A 13,461-nucleotide genomic window follows, 5' to 3' on the forward strand; every position below is an offset into this window, starting at 1 on the left:
TGGAGATGGGCCTTGAGAAGTCGCTCGGATCCTCAGAGCCTCCCGAGGCTCAGGGCCCCGAGGGCTCGTGAGGGTTGGCTGCTTCACCGCGCGTCGACAGCTACTCCGACACTCGCTCTGCAATGGTATCAGGTGACATCTTTTCAAGTTTTATCTTCAGCTGGGAGAGCCCGCAGCGCCGCATCATTCCCAGGTCGCGTGGGTCCGTCCCTGTGGCATGTATCTGTTTTGCTTATGTTTTTCATCTGCTTTGTTGGGGGCGCCCCTCGGGCTGCATTATCCCCAGGCTGCTCGGGCCAAACCCAGTGGCGTTTACTTCCATGCATCTATCTAAATGAATTAGCTCCTTCATGCTTAACATGCTATACTTAATCGCCTGCTCGATTAACGCCTACCTTTGGCTCCGCTCGCTCTGGCACGGCGCTTGCGCACGGGTCTGTCCCTGCAACGCCGAAAAATCTGAGTGGCTGACCTTTGGCCGCGGCAGCCTTGCAAGGCGCCACCTCACCAGGACCTCAGTGCCCCAATCACTCCCTCAGAGCGACCGGTGGTTAGCTGACAACCGAGACAACAAGCCTTGTTTCCCCTCGTGGTTGGTATGCAGGACCTGCTCCAGGAGTAACGATGGTGGCATCGCGAGCCTTCTTCTCCTTCTCTTCAGCACGACCCACTTGCACGTTAAAAGGGGGGCACCTGAGCATCGCGACTCATGGGCCCTTACTGGCTCTCCAGCCCTCACCCCCTGGCCTTGACCCACGGCATCGCGACCTGTCATACCAGCGGCAGTTGAGCTCGCTCGAGGGCTGGGACCTGAGGACATAGAGCATTAAAGGAAGCGCAGAGGAGAGGGAAGAAGCTCGCGAGGGCCTAACCCAGCGGCACCTTAGTTGCCGTCGCGCAAGCCCGGCGCCTCAACGAAAGCTACCCCAAGCCTACGAGATAAGTCACGCGAAAACTGATCCGACTCAGCGCCTAAACCCTCACCTACTGTAGCTCTGTCACGGCAACGCTGTTTGCCTTTCTCGCCCAGCGGAGGCTGCTTGAGTGCTAAAGGGGACCTCCTGAGCATCGCGACTCAGGGGCTCTTACTGGACCTCGGGCCGCTCACCTCCTGGCCTTGACCACGGCATTTGGACCTGGCATACCAGCAGCGGATGAAGCCTGCCTGGGGACCGGGACCTGTCAGCATAGAGCACCAAGCCATCATGAGGAAAGAAAGGGGGAGCCGAGCCTGGAGAGGACAAGCACCTCGCATTGATTCATACTAGGGATACAATATTTACAAAAGATATGGCCCATGCCTTACATACCCCCGCGGGGTGGTACTTCGATTCCTCGCAGGAAACAAAAGGAGCTAATCCTAAAAGAGCCCTAACTACACGCGCCTCCGCAAGAGACACCATCATCAACAGTGGGCCGTCAGGCACCGACGCCAACCCCATACAGATCAGTGGCGACGGCGGCCTGACGAGCCCGCCTTGCTCCGAGCGCGACGCGAGCTCGGGGGCTCGTAGCTATCGTCGCTCATCTCTGGGGTCGCAAGGAGCTCGGCAGAGTCACTGCATCCTCCGGCACCTCCGCTGTCGCCTGAGGAGCTATTGGGGGAGCGATTGGCGAGCCTAGTCCTCGCCATGGCAAGGCCCCGGCCGCCTTTCTCAGGGCAGCATTCCAGCCGGCGTCCTTCCGCGTTGAAGACCTTGAAGAACATCAGGGAGGCGCCATCGTACTCAAGGTGGATTACGAGGGCGCCACCTGTCTTGTAGACCCGGGCGATCTCGCCCCAGCCACGAGTCATGTAGACCTTGCCCGGAGCAACGACCTCGACCTCCGCTCTGGTCGCAGGGGTACTGCAGCCAGCATGCTGCAGCCAGAGCCCGATAGGCCCCCTCGGCGGGATCTCGAAGGCGAAGGAGGGAGGAAGGCAGATCCAAGATCGAGGAGGCATGGCGGCATGGAGCATAAGCTCGCGGGAGGAGCCCTCAGCGTGGACTCCAGGAGGAACGACGCGCACCGTCGTGACCCACCGGCCTCGACGGCGGCATCGCCGGTGTCGCTCGACGCCTTCTTCTCTGGGGCCCTCGATCCTGGCGTACAAGTGCAGCGGGAACCCCGGCGGTGGCCGCTCGAACCAGGGCCTTGATATCTCCTGCCGTGCACCCTCGTCTCGGCGGCAGAGGACTAACCGCTTCTTCAGCGGAAGCGGGTCAGGACCCTCTCGTGGGGCCTTCCCTTCTCTTCTACAAAGAACCGGCGGATGGGTGCCATCAGCGTGAGGCGGAGCAATGGCAAAGATGAAGAAGAGGAGGGGTAGCAGAGGAAGATGAACTGGAATGGCTCTCGCCATTCCGTACTTATAGCCGGAGGAGGCCAACCGTCGGCCTCCATGATTGCAGGTAATCATGACCCGTTTTTGCATGCAGGGACTTGTCAAGTCATGCAGTTGCCGAGGCATCATGGGGAAGCGGAGACGCCCACGTCCAATCAACTGCCACGCGGCACCCAAGGCTGCAGGTTGTTGGGGCCCGCGGCGCTTCGCACTTGCCCCTTCGCTTCCCTGCTAAGCCAAGTCCGGGCGCGCCTTGGGCCCGGGGGCTACTGTCGGCGTTCTGGGAACGGGGGTCCCCAGACTTGCCTGCCTGCGGCCTGCGGCGTGGCTCAAGTGGGGGCCCAATGCAGCCCAGCTTGATCAGCTCAAGCTCAAGACCCTCATGAGGGGCCAAGCCTCGCGGGGCGGACGACAGGGAGCTTCCTCAGGAGCAGCCTCCTCAGGCAGTCTCGCCAGGAGGCGGGGAGATCAAGGCAGGGCACCTCTCGAGCGGCCCATGACGCAAGCCATGACGATCGAGCACCAGGCAGGCGCCAGGCGGGCGCCGGCCTGCGCAGTGTCCTTGTTTCCCTTTTGGTGCAAAGGGGGCAAGCACAGGCCAAGGCATCAGGCAAAGGTTACCGTTTGGGTGCAACAAGACCAAGACCAGTAGAACGGCAGGATGGAGGTCATCGTGGAGCCCAGGGCGGCGTCACCGTCAGAGCCTTTGGCAGCCGAAGACCAACTTTAGTCAGGATAAGTGTACCAGATGTTCCCCTTTAAAATGGCCAATTGTTGGCGCCCTTACCGCTCATTATTTGGGGAGAGGCCTAGAGCCTCGCTCTATAAATAGGGCTAGCCACCCACAATCTAGAGGCATCTAGATCATCTAGAGATCAACCAGAGAGAGAGAGAGAGAGAGAGAGAGAGAGAGAGAAGCGACTGAACTCACCCAAGTAGTTCATCGCACCAGCTCTTGAACAGCCCCTCGCGAGGTTGTTTATCCCTTGTACTGTTCATCATCAGCCCCTGAGGCAATCCACCACACCACACACTAGAGTAGGGTATTACATCACAATGGTAGCCTGAACCAGTATAAATCTCGTGTCCCTTGTGTGTTCATCTTTCTTGCTTAGATCTTTGCGAGACTTAGAGACGTGAGCTGGTAGGGGAGAGATCTTCGTGCGCACCCTAGTGTTCAAACCTCAAGGGTCTGCCGGAACCTGAAATCCGACAGAATGCTACCTAGCATAATTCATAATGTAATTTTATTTATTGTGGCATGAATGTTCAGATCCAAATGAATACAAAATAAAAGTTCATATTGAGAAAATAAATAGTAACACTTCAAGCACACTAATCAAAGTAATCATGTCTTCTCAAAATAACATGGCAAAAGAAAGTTCATCCCTACAAAATCATATAGTTAGACTATGCTTCATTTTCGTCACACAAAGATGTTCCCAACTTCCATACCCCCGATGACAAGCCAAGCAATTGTTTCATACTTAAATAATCTCAAACTTTTTCAACCTTCACGCAATACATGAGCGTGAGCCATGGATATAGCACTATGGGTGGAATAGAATATGATGATGGGGATTGTGTGGAGAAGACAAAAAAAGGAGAAAGTCTCACACTGACGAGGATAATCAACGGGCTATGGAGATGCCCATCAATTGATGTCAACATGAGGAGTAGGGATTGCCATGCAACGGATGCACTAGTGCTATGAATGAATGCTCAACAAAAAGAAAACTAGTGGGTGTGCATCCAACTTGCTTGCTCACGAAGACCTAGGGCATTTGAGGAAGCCCGTCATAGGAATATACAAGCCAAGTTCTATAATGAAAAATTCCCACTAGTATGAAAAAGATAACTTATGAGACTCACTATATGAAAAACATAGTGCTACTTTGAAGCACAAGTGTGGAAAAAGTGATAGTAACATTGCCCTTTTTATTTATTTATCCTTTTTTTCTTTCTTTTTTTCTTTTTCTTTTTTTTCTTTTTCTTTTTCTTTTTCTTTTGGGCCTTTCTTTTTTTGGCCTTTCTTCTTTTTTTTCTTTGGGCGATGTTCTAATAATGATGATCATCACACTTCTATTGATTACAACATAAGAATTACAACTCGAAACTAGAACAAGATATGACTATATGAATGCCTCCGGTGGTGTACCGGGATGGTGCAATGAATCAAGAGTGACATGTATGAAAAATATGCATGGTGGCTTTGCCACAAATACGATGTCAACTACATGATCATGCAATGGCAATATGACAAAAGTAAAGTATGTCATGATGATGAAGAACGGAACGGTGGGAAGTTGCGTGGCAATATATCTCGGAATGGCTATGGAAATGCCATAATAGGTAGGTATGGTGGCTGTTTTGAGGAAGATATATGGAGGTTTATGTGTGATAGAGAGTATCGTATCACGGGGTTTGGATGCACCGGCGAAGTTTGCACCAACTCTCAAGGTGAGAAAGGGCAATGCACGGTACCGAAGAGGCTAGCAAAGGTGGAAAGGTAAAAGTGTGTATAATCCATGGACTCAACATTAGTCAAAAGAACTCATATACTTATTGCAAAAATTTAGAAGTCATCAAAAACCAAGTACTATGCGCATGCTCCTAGGGGGATAGATTGGTAGGAAAAGACCATCGCTCGTCCCCGACCGCCACTCATAAGGATGCACAAGCCAGTTACACTTCATGTTTCAAATTTGTTACACAACTTTAACCATACGTGCATGCTACATGACTTGCTAACTTCAAGACAAGCATTCTTTAAATTCATAATCACCCAACTAGCATGACTTTAATATCACTACCTCCACATCTCAAAACAATTATCAAGCATCAAATTGATCATACCATCCAATTCACTTCCTAAGATAGTTTTTATTATACCCAACTTGGATGCTCATCATTCTAGGACCAACTTTATGATAATAGCAAATACCATGCTGTTCTAAAAGACTCTCAAAATAATATAAGTGAAGCATGAGAGACTAGCAATTTCTTCAAAATTAAGACACCACCGTGCTCTAAAAGATATAAGTGAAGCACTAGAGCAAAAACTATCAAGCTCAAAAGATATAAGTGAAGCACATAGAGTATTCTAGCAAATCCAAATCAAATAAGCTTATCCCAAAAGGTGTGTACAGCAAGGATGATTGTGGTAAACTAAAAAGCAAGGACTAATATAATACACGACGCTCCAAGCAAAACACATATCATGTAGCGAATAAAAATATAGCTCCAAGTAAAGTTACCAATGAACGAAGACGAATGAGGGGATGCCTTCCCGAGGGATCCCCAAGCTTAGGCTTTTGGCTATTCTTGAATATCTTGGGGTGCCATGGGCATCCCCAAGATTAGGCTCTTGCCACTCTTTATTCCATTGTCCATAAAAGCTTTACCCAAAACTTGAAAACTTCACAACACAAAACTCAACAGGAAATCTTATAAGCTCCGTTAGTGAAAGAAAAGAAAACCACCACATAATGTACTGCAATGAACTCATTCTTTATTTAATTTGGTGTTAAACCTACTGTATTCCAACTTCTTTATGGTTCATAGACTGAATTACTACCCGTAGATGCATTGAAATAAGCAAACAACACACGAAAAACAGAATCTGTCAAAAACAGAACAGTCTGTAGCAATCTGTAACTAACGCAAACTTATGGAACTTTAAAAATCCTACCAAAATAGGAAGTCCTGGAAACTTTGTCTATTGAACAGGATCAAAAAGAATCAACGCAAGATCACGTTCCTGTGGTTTAACAAAATTATATCCGTGCGCGCAAAGTTTCTGTTTTTCGGCAGAATCAAATCAACTATCCTCGTAGGTTATCCTATAGGTTCTACTTGGCACAAACACTACTTAAAAGATAAAAACACATCTAAACAGAAGATAGATGCAAGATTTATTACTAAACAGGAGCAAAAACAAAAAAAACATAAAGAAAATTGGGTTGCCTCCCAACTAGCGCTATCGTTTAACGCCCCTAGCTAGGCATAAAAGCGAAGATAGATCTAACGAGTGCCATCTTTGGCACTAAATTCATAAGTAGCACGCATGATGGATTCATAAGGTAATTTGACTTTCTTTCTTGGAAAGTGCTCCATGCCTTTCTTTAAGGGAAATTGGAATCTAATGTTCCCTTCCTTCATATCAATAATCGCACCAATCATTCTAAGGAAAGGTCTACCAAGAATAATATGGCAAGAAAGATTGCAATCTATATCAAGAACGATAAAGTCTACGGGCACCAAATTTCTATTTGCAATAATAAGAACATCATTGATCCTTCCCATAGGCTTTTTAATGGTGGAATCCGCAAGGTGCAAATTTAAAGAGCAATCATCAAGATCATGGAAACCTAGAATATCGCATAAATTTTCGGAATCGTGGAAACACTAGCACCCAAATCACACAAAGCAAAACACTCATAACCTTTAATTCTAATCTTTATAGTAGGTTCCCACTCATCATTAAGTTTTCTAGGTATAGAAACTTCCAAATTAAGTTTTTCATCATAAGATTGCATCAAGGCATCAACAATATGTTTGGTAAAAGCTTTGTTTTGACTATAAGCATGAGGAGAATTAACAACGGATTGCAACAAGGAAATACAACCTTTTAAAGAGCAATTATCATAATCAAATTCCTTGAAATCCGAGATAGTAGGTTCAATATTATTAGAAGTTGAGGATTCTCCAATCTCACTTTTACCAAATTTAACATTAAGATCTAAAGACTCCGAATTTTTGGGACCCCTTCTAGGCAAGGTTGATTCATCATCACTCCCATAATCATCAAAATTCATATTGCAAAACATAGATCTAATCAGAGACGCATCAATAACTTTAAGATCCTCATCATTATTTTCACGGAAACTAGAAGAACACGCTTTTATAAAGCTTTCTTTTTTAGCACGCAATCTAGCGGTTCTTTCCTTGCACTCGTCAATGGAAATTCTCATTACTTTGAGAGACTCATTGATATAATGCTTAGGAGGAGAAGATCTAATTTTAAGAGAATCAATGTCAAGCGAAAGTCTATCAACGTTCCTAGCCAAATCATCAACTTTGAGCAATTTTTCTTCAAGCAAAGCATTAAAATTCTTTTGAGAAATCATAAATTCTTTCACACTATTCTCAAAATCAGAGGGCATCTTATTAAAATTACCATAAGAATTATTGTAGGAATTTCCATAATTATTAGAGGAATTACTAGGGAACGGTCTAGCATTAAAATTTCCTCTATAAGCATGGTTTCCAAAACTATTCCTACCAACAAAATTCACATCCATAGATTCATTATTATTCTCAATCAAGGAAGACAAAGGCATATCATTGGGATCAAGAGGAGTATATTTAGTAGCAAACATCTTCATAAGTTCATCCATCTTTCCACTCAAAACATTGATTTCTTCTATAGCATGCACTTTTTTACTAGAAGATCTTTCGGTGTGCCATTGAGAATAATTAGCCATAATATTATCAAGCAATTTTGTAGCATCTCCTAACGTAATTTCCATAAACGTGCATCCCACGGCCGAATCTAAGAGATTTCTACAAGTAAAGTTCAAACCGGCATAAATTTTTTGTATGATCATCCATAAATTCAAACCATGAGTAGGGAAATTGCGAAGCATCAATTTCATTCTTTCCCAAGATTGGGCAACATGCTCATGATCAAGTTGTTTAAAATTCATAATATCGTTCCTAAGAGTGATGATCTTAGCGGGAGGAAAATACTTAGAGATAAAAGCATCTTTGCACTTGTTTTAAGAATCAATACTATTTTTAGGCAAAGACGAAAACCAAACTTTAGCATGTTCTCTAAGTGAAAACGGAAATAACTTCAATTTGACAATATTGTTATCTGTATCTTTTTTCTTTTGCATATCACACAAATCAACAAAATTGTTTAGATGAGTAGCGGCATCTTCACTAGGAAGGCCGGCGAATTGATCTTTCATAACAAGATTCAGCAAAGCAGTATTGATTTCACAAGACTCAACATCATTAAGAGGAGCAATCGGAGTACTAAGAAAATCATTATTATTGGTATTCGAGAAATCACACAATTTGGTATTATCTTGCGCCATGGCAACAAGTAATCCAACACACAAGCAAACAAAAAAATGGCAAGCAAAAAGAGAGGAGGAGATTGGGAAAGAGAGGGCGAATAAAACGGAAAGGGTGAAGTGGGGGAGAGGAAAACGAGAGGCAGATGGCAAATAATGTAAATGCGAGGGAGGAAGACCTTTGTACATGCCCATAGCTTGTTGGAGGGGCATGTTCTCCATTTTAAGTTAACGGAGAGCGGCCTGCTCTCCGACAAGGTCTTCGGGAACTCAGGAATTCGCTTAGGGTGCTGCATGGAGAGTTCCACTAACGACGAAAGCTACTTCTCGAGTGATAACGGCGAGGAGGACAGTGCCAATGACGACAACGGCAGCGGAAGGGAAGATGACGACTCTGACTCCGGCTGACCGCCAGTGGCCGCACCATCATCTGGCCCGCCCCCTCCCCCGGCAACATGCCTTGCCGGGGTCCTCGTCCTGCTGTCCTTGTCGACGGTGGTCGGCGGCCTTCCTCGTCAAGCTCTTCATCGCCTAGTTCCCCATGCCCATCACCTTGCGCGGCCTGCCATACCTGGGGAGGAATAGGGCAAGGACGGGGATTACGGGGCACTTATCCTTTTTCTCAACCTGTAGGCACTTGCCAAATCTTAATTTTCTAGGGAATGTAATCTACCGAGCCCATGCTTATGTTCTGTAATATTTGTACTTGCATCAGCATATCAATGAAAAAGATGAGCTTTTGCTCGGAACTCATGCACGTGTGCGTTCGTGGAGAGGCAAAATGCCCCTCTAATTAAAATAAATGAGTTTCCCCGGCAAGCTACCTTGCCGGCGCTCCTGTGCCTGCCGGAGAATCACATCTGCCAGGTTACAGGCGCATGGTCTAGCCCCCTGCCAAACTCTTTTTTACCCAACATTACTACAACTACCCCAACCGAAGCAACGTTTGAGTCGGGGATGGGAGCATGCTACGTCTTGAGCTTGTGTTGGTTTTCCTCGAAGAGGAGAGGGTGATGCAGCAAGTGTAGCGTAAGTATTTCCCTTAGTTTTGAGAACCAAGGTATCAATCCAGTAGGAGGCTCCTCAAAAGTCCCACGCACCTACACAAACAAACTGAGAACTCGAAACCAACACAATAAAGGGGTTGTCAATCCCTTCACGGCCACTTGCAAAAGTAAGATCTAATAAAGATAGTATGATAAGATAAATATATTTTTGGTATTTTGTAATATAGATGCAAAAAGTAAAGATGCAAATAAAAGTAGATTGAAAGCAAATATGATAAGAGATAGACCCGGGGGCCATAGGTTTCACTAGTGGCTTCTCTCAAGATAGCATAAGTATTACGGTGGGTGGACAAATTACAGTCGAGCAATTGATAGAAAAGCGCATAGTTATGAGATAATCTAGGCATGATCATGTATATAGGCATCACGTCCATAACAAGTAGACCAACTCCTGCCTACATCTACTACTATTACTCCACACATCGACTGACTCCTGCCTGCATTTAGAGTATTATGTTCATAAGAACATAGTAACGCATTAAGCAAGATGACATGATGTAGAGGGATAAACTCATGCAATATGATATAAACCCCATCTTGTTATCCTCAATGGCAACAATACAATACGTGCCTTGCAACCCTTTCTATCACTGGGTAAGGACACCGCAAGATTGAACCCAAAGCTAAGCACTTCTCCCATGGCAAGAAAAACCAATCTGGTAGGCCAAACCAAACTGATAATTCGAAGAGACTTGCAAAGATAACTCAATCATACATAAAAAGAATTCAGAGAAGATTCAAATATTATTCATAGATAAACTTGATCATAAACTCACAATTCATCGGATCTCGATAAACACACTGCAAAAAGAGTTTACATCGAATAGATCTCCACAAGAGAGGGGGAGAACATTGTATTGAGATCCAAAAAGAGAGAAGAAGCCATCTAGATAATAACTATGGACCCGTAGGTCTATGGTAAACTACTCACAACTCATTGGAGGGGCAAGGATGTTGATGTAGAAGCCCTCCATGGTCGATTCCCCCTCCGGCCGAGTGCCGGTGAAGGCTCCAAGATGAGATCTCACGGATACAGAAGGTTACAGCGGTGGAAATTGTGTTTCGTGGTGCCCCTGGATGTTTTCGGGGTACATAGGTATATATAGGAGGAAGAAGTACGTCGATGGCCGCCCGAGGGGCCCACGAGACAAGGGGCGCGCCCTACAGGGGGGGGGGGCGACGCCCTATCTCGTCGGGCCCTCGAAAGCTTCTTGACTTGCACTCCAAACTCTGCGGATCACGTTTGTTCCAAAAATCACGCTCCCGAAGGTTTCATTCCGTTTGGACTCCGTTTGAAATTCCTTTTCTTGGAAATACTGAAATAGGCAAAAAACAGCAATATGGGTTGGGCCTCCGGTTAGTAGGTTAGTCCCAAAAATGATATAAATATGTAAAATAAAGCCCACAAACATCCAAAAGGGGTAATATAATAGCATGGAACAATCAAAAATTATAGATACGTTGGAGACGTATCAAGAATCCCCAAGCTTAATTCCTGCTCGTCCTCAAGTAGGTAAATGATAAAAAGAGAATTTTTGATGTGGAATGTGTCGGCGTTTTGGGAACGGGGGTCCCCAGACTTGCCTGCCTGCGGTCTGCGGCATGGCTCAAGTGGGGGCCCAATGCAGCCCAGCTTCATTAGCTCAAGCTCAAGATCCTCGCGAGGGGCCAAGCCTCGCGGGGCGGACGATAGGGAGCTTCCTCAGGAGCAGCCTCCTCAGGCAGGCTCGCGAGGAGGCGGAGAGATCAAGGCAGGGTACCTCCCGAGGGGCCCGTGATGCAAGCCATGACGATCGAGGACCAGGCGGGCGCCGGCCTACGCAGTGTCCTTCTTTCCCTTTCGGTGCAAAGGGGGCAAGCACTGGCCAAGGCATCAGGCAAAGGTTACCATTTCGGTGCAACAAGACCAAGACCAGCAGAACGGCAGGATGGAGGTCATAGTGGAGCCCAGGGCGGCGTCATCGTCACAGCCTTTGGCATCCGAAGACCAACTTTAGTCAGGATAAGTGTACCAGATGTTCCCCTTCAAAATGGCCAAATGTTGGCGCCCTTCTCGCTCATTATTTGGGGAGAGGCTCAGGGCCTCGTTTTATAAATAGGGCTATCCACCCACAATCTAGAGGCATCCAGATCATCTAGAGATCAACCAGAGAGAGAGAAGTGACTGAACTCACCCAAGCAGTTCATCGCACCAGCTATAGAACAGCCCCTCGCGAGGCTGTTCTCCCTTGTACTGTTCATCATCAGCCCCTGAGGCAATCCACCACACAACACACTGGAGTAGGGTATTACACCACAATGGTGGCCTAAACCAGTATAAATCTCGTGTCCCTTGTGTGTTCATCTTTCTTTCTTAGATCTTTGCGAGACTTAGAGACGTGAGATGGTACGGGAGAGATCTTCGTGCGCACCCCAGTGTTCAAACCTCAAGGGTCTGTCGGAACCCAAAATCCAACATTTGGCGCACGAGGTAGGGGTGCACCAGAATCTTTCTTCCGCTAGTCGTGTCTGATCTTCCGCCGTGACCATGGCTGACGCTCGCCAAGCCCGCGCCAAGCGTCGGGCTGCTCTCGCCACCCACGTCGCCCAGAAGGCGCCCGTCGGTGGACGCCCCCGTCGTTCTCCGTCGCCTGCCGCCAACGCCGCCACCGGCCCGGCGGGGAACGAGCAGAAGGCCTCGTCCCTGCACACTTCAGTGCAGCGCGATGGCCGCACTGCCACCCCTTCGCTGACTCCAGTCGGTTCGTCGTCCCATGCCCGTCGCGCCCCCACGGACGCGCATGCCGCGCTGCTCCTGGCGCGTGAGATTCTACACTACCGCCCCATCGACGACCTCTACAAGGATTGGCTCGCCCGCATCACCGAGCTCGTCAGCGCCGCAGGGGGCTCTCCCATGCATCCCTCTCGCTGCCTCGCCGTCCATCCTACGCAGGAGGCGAGGAGCAGGAGGTGCCTCCACCACCTCCTCCCCAAGAAGGCGCCCTGGCTCCAAGGTGCGCGGACCCAGGCCAAGACCCACCGCGTCCGGCGCCTGCACAACAAGAAAGGAGCTGCCAAGAGATCCCTCACCCCCAAGAAGGTGCTCGCGTGCTCCCAGCACCGGTGCGCCATGACCGCATCCCTGCACCGCCACGTCAAGACCCAGTGTTGCTCCAGGCAGCGGCGTGCGGGAATCCCCAGGAGCAAGCCCCACCTCAGCAGAGAGCTCCGGCGGCCGCTGCAGGCTGCCGCGCTTTCACCTCCGAGCTGCGTAACGTCGTGTGGCCCGACAAGTCAAAGCCAGACCTGCCTTCGCGCTACGACAGCACTGCGGACCACGCGGAGTTCCTCTAGCTCTACGAGTTGGGCATTGAGAGGCCGCCAACGGGGACGAGAAGGTCATGACGAATTGGTTTCCCAGGGCACACAAGGATGGTGCCCGCACCTGGCTCCTGAACCTGGCCCCAGGCACGATCTCCTCCTGGGACGAGATGCGCACCCGCTTCATCGCCAACTTCCAAGGTACTCGCGACCGGCCCCCGGCCATGAGCGACCTGCGCCGCATCAAGCAACAGCCGGGAGAGACCCTGCAGAAGTACATCCAGCGCTTCAACAACGCCCGCATCAAGATTCTCAAGGTGATTGAGGAGGCCATCATTTCAGCCTTCTTCGACGGCGTGCGTGACATCAAGATGAAAGAGGAGCTAGCAATCCATGAAGACCTGTGCACATCGCTGGAGCTGTTCAACCTGGCTACCAAGTGCGCCAGGGCTGAGGAAGGGCGCCTCTCCCTCCTTGAGCTCCCGGCTGCCGACCTAGAAGAGAATAAGCCCAAGGTCAAGTACGTGAAGCGCAAGGGGGCTACAGTGCTCGCAGCAGAGCCAAACACCAAGCGAGGCAGGGATCAGCCTGAGTCATCCAAGGGCAGTCGGTACTGTGTGTACCACGACCTCCACACACACAACACCAATGATTGTCAGGAGCTCAGGGCCGTGCGAGATGGACG

This window comes from Triticum aestivum, chromosome 4B, assembly GCF_018294505.1.
Source record: "Triticum aestivum cultivar Chinese Spring chromosome 4B, IWGSC CS RefSeq v2.1, whole genome shotgun sequence".
Classification (NCBI taxonomy): Eukaryota; Viridiplantae; Streptophyta; class Magnoliopsida; order Poales; family Poaceae; genus Triticum; species Triticum aestivum.